This window comes from Carassius carassius, chromosome 33, assembly GCF_963082965.1.
Source record: "Carassius carassius chromosome 33, fCarCar2.1, whole genome shotgun sequence".
In the NCBI taxonomy this organism is placed as follows: domain Eukaryota; kingdom Metazoa; phylum Chordata; class Actinopteri; order Cypriniformes; family Cyprinidae; genus Carassius; species Carassius carassius.
In genome coordinates this window covers 7,606,421-7,612,420 of record NC_081787.1, presented here as the reverse complement: position 1 = coordinate 7,612,420, position 6,000 = coordinate 7,606,421, and the positions used below count along the sequence as shown (strand labels likewise).

Sequence of the window (6,000 nt, the reverse complement as noted above, 5' to 3'; positions counted from 1 at the left end):
CCTAGCTATTTATAGTCAAAGTGTCATAGTTTGTGCTGTTCATGATACAGTCTGCAAAATTTTAACACAACAGATTGCAATTTTTGCAATATTTAACTCCACATATTGCAATTTTCCCCAGTACCCATGCTGAGACATCGAGAGCACTTGCCTTTAGATGACTGTTGGCCAGAACATTTAGTGTTGCTTTTTCAGTGTCCCCTAACAACATACTATAGCAATTGATTTAATCCTAGCAGATTAACTTTCATTGTGTCAGTTGTGGAAACATGTAGGCAGCTACACATGGCTGGCTCTGTGAACCCACGACACTCCTCTGTCTGGATGGGAGGATTTTGGTTTAGATATTGTAGTGTCTAGCAGTGACATGTAAGCCTAGTGATGGCCAGCAGTTATTCACCTGCACTAGGAAAATGTGAGAACAAAAGGTAATCAGGATTTTCACCCTCTTCAAAGCACACGTAAATCTGACCCTAACGATTGGCCCTGTGCATCCGTACAGCTGGTGCAGATGTAGCAGACTCTCGCAGGATCAGGAGAGCTGGATGTCTGCCAAGCAGTGAATGTGCTTCCTGATGTCTGTGGCCAGCAGAGAGAGTAAACACACACAGGTACTAGAACTTGAGCCAAAAGCTTTCAGCACCCTAAATGCAAGAGGCCAGGCCTCAGTGATGTGGGTGATCACTTCAAACAGAATCTAAAGAACATGTAAAACACATGGCATTCAAACACATGGCATTCAATCACCAGGTGCAGAGAGGTGTGCAGTATTACAGCCTTGTGCCAAAACACTGATTAAACCTATGGAACGTGTCAAAGATCATGAGCATAATGTATAAGACAGATTTGAAAATCAAAGTCAGCCGAGGTCAAGCTCATGTCACCCTTGAAATGTTTTTCCCCATTCAATCACATTGCCATGCGGTGAGGTATTTCTCTAACGTCATTCGGTTACAGAGTAGTAGTGCAATATATAATATAATTAATTATTTCGTGTTACGTAGAAATGTCACTATTATTTACTTGTTTGCTTAGAATATTTCAGCTGTTGTACATTTTTATATTCATTTTCATTAGCATTTTAGCACATTAGCACTTCTGTAATCCAAAGTGACAGTTATACAACACTAAGTATATAAAGTATACATTTTATATAGGTTATTTGATAGTTATATGTTGGATATCTGACAGTTATACAAATAAAATAAATTTACTTAAATTTCAAAGAATGTATGCATGTGATTATAAGTATGTGCGCATGTAGTATATAAATTAAACTATATATTAAACTATATTAACTATGTATAGTTTTATTAAACAGTATACAAAATCAAACTGTATATTTTTTCTGTGTTACAGTTATGCAACTTTTTAATGAATTAATTTACATTTTATCAAACTCATATATATATATATATATATATATATATATATATATATATATATATATATATATATATATATATATATATATACACACACACATACACACACACACACACACACAAACATAAGTGGAGATCAAAATTAGAGAACAATCTGTAAATACTTGATTTTTTTCTAAAATAGTGTTAATCTTCATCACACACAATTTAAAGTAATATTAGCTGTGGCTATACAACTGTTAAATATACATGTTTTACAGAATAAGGCATTTCAACAAAAACCTTTATTTCATGAAAAACAGTGATCAAAATTAGAAAACAGAGAACAAACCATGACACTACCTCCTCCACCTTTTACTGACTTCTTAACACACTTGGGCTTCAGTATTTCTCCAGTTTGATGCCAAACATAATGTTTCCCATCTGACTCAAATAAATTAAACTTGTTCTCATCACTAAAGTGAACTTTGGACCAGTTATTTTCTCTTCACACAACATGCTCCTCAGCAAAGTTGAGCCTTTTGATTCTTTCTGCTGATGAGAGGCTTGGTCATTGGATTTGTCTTTTATTGATGACCAACCTTTTTGGGGGACTTGAATAAATGAGTGTCAATGTAAAGCTGCAATATTCAAGAAATCACAGATTTGGAATGACCAGCTTATCTTGCATTGGCTGAAAGGGTCATCACTTTTGACCTTCATCTGGACCGCCTCCTGTTGCAGGGTTTCAGACACCTTAGAGCATCCCACCATCTTGCAATCTCAGTGAAAGTTAGAGGAATGCTGCCAGTTAAATATTGTCATATAATTAAGGAAATTAGCACCAGCTGCCAGATTAACACCAATAACTTGTAGGTATCTATAAGCGTTCTTTGTCAAATATCTCTTTACGTTTTTTATACTGTGCTTCAGAATACTATGAATTTTGTATGCAGCATACATATAGAGAGAGAATTTGCTTTATCCCAGAAGATACGTACAAACAATTTTGCTATTTAATACTTTTTTATTTTTCAATTTAAATTAAAAGTTTAAAACGTTTTTTTCCCACTCAAAACAAAAAATATTACTATACAAGTTAAGTTTAATGTTTTGTTTGGTTCATGTAATTCTTTTCTTGACCTTCCTCTTTTCTTCCTTCTTCCTTTATGACAAAACAGCCTGAAGATATGTGACATTATGTCCTTTTACCCTTGCAGACATCACAGGGGAGACAGATGTGATGGCTGTTTCAGAAGATCAAGAGAGTGAGAAGCCCAAAACGCTGCTCCGCAAGCTCCAGAGCTCAACGGGGAGTCCCTCATATGTCTACATGAAAAACCAAGGTTGGCTGGTGAGCTCTGGTTTATGTGATTCAGTCTGTTAGATTCTGAGATGCCCCATGCCTGCAAAAGATCAAGTCATTTCCTCCCAACCAGATTAGACATGGTAGCAGGGGGTATGAAACATGCTCACAAGCTTATATTAAAATGCTATCATCTTCTCTGATGAGCCTCTTTGAATGGAAGAACACTGCCTCTTAAAAGATTAACCAGTGTTGAAGAGTCTCAGAAAAACTAATGAAGAATTTGATGGAAGATTTGCTTCCTTTTTTTAACTTGATACAGTTAGGAACAGATGTCAGATGTTGTATGATGATCATTGTGTACGTTTGAGAAGATTTCTGCTCAAATCTGTTTGAGTATTTGCCCCATTTAATCTGGCTGAGCAGGGCAAATGGAGTTCATCTAAATACATCCTGACCATTGATCCCTCTTACATGGCTTATTGCCTAAATCTGATTGGTGTGAACAAGCTGCGTGGCATTCATCTGAAACACCCTCATCCTGGCTTGAAGGGTGAGGCCTGGTTCAACATTCATTCACATAACATGTTTTGTGTTGATAACCAGATACAAACAAAAGCTTTGATGAAACATCACAGCATATGTTGGATAATGAGGCTCAGCTGTCCCTTCAGCTTCTCTGACATACCCCTATTAATCTCATGATGGCTTTGAGGATAATGGGGGTATTTCGGTGGAGATACAGGCAGACAGATACTGGGCACTGTCGCAGGCTAGCACTAACCAGCAAAGTTCGCATTGGGGGGGGGGGTACCTCCGCATTTGCCATCTGTTGTTCAGGCAGAAGTCCAACATTACAACAGGGTGCCCACCTGGGAAGGTAGTTGTGTGGACCATCTCTGTATGTCTGTGGATACTCACCACTGCCCCCTAGTTGGACCTTTTCATCCTGCAGATCTTTTCAAAGCAGATTAACAAAAAGTTATAATAACAGTATTATTGGTGCTAAAATTCATCAGTGTTAGAATTCATCAGTCATGAAACGCATTCAGTTTCAACTTAAGTAGTTAAGTGTTAATTAAGTTAATTCAAGTCCATAAACAGAGTGCAACAAAACTAAAGAGAAGGCATCATGTTTAAGATAAATGTTTATATATTGGCACCATCTTAAAAGAATAGTTCACTGAAAATGTATAACTTTCTGAAAATGTACTCACCCTCGAGCCATTCAAGATGTAGACAAGTTTATTTTTTCACCAGAAGAGATTTGGGAAAAATGATAGCATGACTCTATTCTAAAAGCTGTATGTTTGTTTTAAAACATGTTTGCTTCCAGCTGAAATAATCCTCTATACATAATATTGCTTTTCCAGTGAAAAAAACCAGAAGCAAAGGTTTAAAGTTAAAACATCTTAATAATGGGCAGCTTTTCTCTTCACAAGACATCAGTTGATGGACTAGACTCGTGTGGATTACTTTTGGATTATTCTAATGTTTTATCAGCTGTTTGAACTCAAACAATCCCATCTGCATCTTAGATGGCTTGAGGATGACTAAATTTTAAGCAGTTTTTATTTTGGGGCTAAATATTCCTTTAAAATGGCAGTGCTCATGTTGCTAGACAGTAAAAAGATAGCACAAGCCATATGCATGTGTACGTGGACCATAATTTAGCAAATATATTTTACTTTCTTTTACTGCACAAAAGTAAAAAAAAAACTGACTTGAGAATAACTACGGCATTGCTCACAGATGCCAATCTGACAGAAATTCTTTTGAAATTAAATGTTAGAATTGGTAAATTTGTCTCACAAATCCTGCTTTAAAGGTGTTTTAAAGGGGTCATTTTTAACTGTTCTCTGAGGTCCACTTATAATGTTTTCAAGATTTTTAGATTAAAAATAATCATCATAATTTACAAGTAATAGGCTATTTTCTGTCCTGTTTTGATCCCCATCATTGGAACATTTGTTTGAATAGGCATGGCGGATTGTAGTCACCCTACATCCTCCATAGATGGACGCTGCTGTCATTTAAGTCAAAAATGCATATATACTAAAAACATATCAAGTGATCTCGTATAACAGACAAAGCAATAGTGACCACGTAATAAAAACAGTTACTCACTCTTGTGTGGTGGAACATTACTGTCGGATCTAATATAGTTGACACAGCATTGTCTTTGGTTTAATTCTTTCTGAAAATCCTCTGTAGAATTGTGCTTCGTTTGTAAACCTACTGCTTACATACCTATTTAAATGCGTGAATTGGTGGGCCGGGCTAAACAGGCAGTGATGTAGAAACAGGCATTGATCTTCTTCTGTGGAGGTGGTTTTTAGCCACACTGTATTGTCATAAAGTAACACATCCTGTCAACAACCTGTCATTTTGGCAGATTGGCTTCAATATAAACTCTTTTTAGAGTAAAAAGAAAGTATTGAGTGTTTCCCCTTCTAGGGAACTTGCGCTGCATCCTCTAGCGGACGCTATGGGGACTGCCCCTAGTAGGACTGGTGTCTGAAACACATGTGAAACAACTCCCAGCCTATTGGCCCACGTAGTCCGTGGTGTCACAGACAGGTGCCCGAACGCATAAGAGAGCACCCGCTGAATGCGTCTGCAACTGTTGTTGTCTTCAGGAGCTGTTTTTTTGACAGCGCATGTGAAGGAGTTATGGAGAAAACCAAGGCAGTTGGGCATTTTAGAAAGTGTGTGCTTCTGTGTTTTTACTCAAGAATGTAGACAGGGTTTGCATGAGTGTGCTTGTCTCTTGAGGGAGTCAAACAGACTCAATGCAATTAAGACTCTTAGCATTTGCAGCAGTTTCTGTTCTCACCTGATTCTTGAGGGAATCTAGTGTTTGAACAGAGCGTGTTTGGCTCTCTGGAGAGCTAAATGCACTCTGTATGATGCATTTGCACTGAGAAATGCCTTATATGCTTGGTTTGGGTCCCACGGCTGCCAAGGCAGTTGCCAAGGCAGACCAATCACAGGGATTGTAGGCAGGGTATGGAAGGAATCTGATGGGAAGTGTTTTCCCTTTCAGGAGCTCCTTTCATTCTGTTCTCTTCTGAGGGATAGTAGTCAGCAATCGCATGAGCTTGTCTGGCTATAGAGGCGCTCGATGGGATCCAGATACTCTTTCTCTTGGGTCATCTGACCCCACGGATAGTGCAACATTGGGCTCATCTGGTGAAGGTGGTTGGCGATGGAGATGAGAGTATGAGAACTGAATCTCCCCAACCTAGCTCCAGTTCCACAAACAGGGAAGGTTGGACATAATGGCACACACTACTTAACCCTCTACGCACACCATGGCAATATAATTGC

General features: G+C 38.1%; 1 pseudogene; it reads left to right on the top strand.

Moving 5' to 3' along the window:
• Positions 1–381: 381 nt before the first annotated feature.
• Positions 382–6,000, top strand: part of LOC132114117 (xaa-Pro aminopeptidase 2-like) — a 40,918-nt pseudogene continuing 35,299 nt past the window's right edge.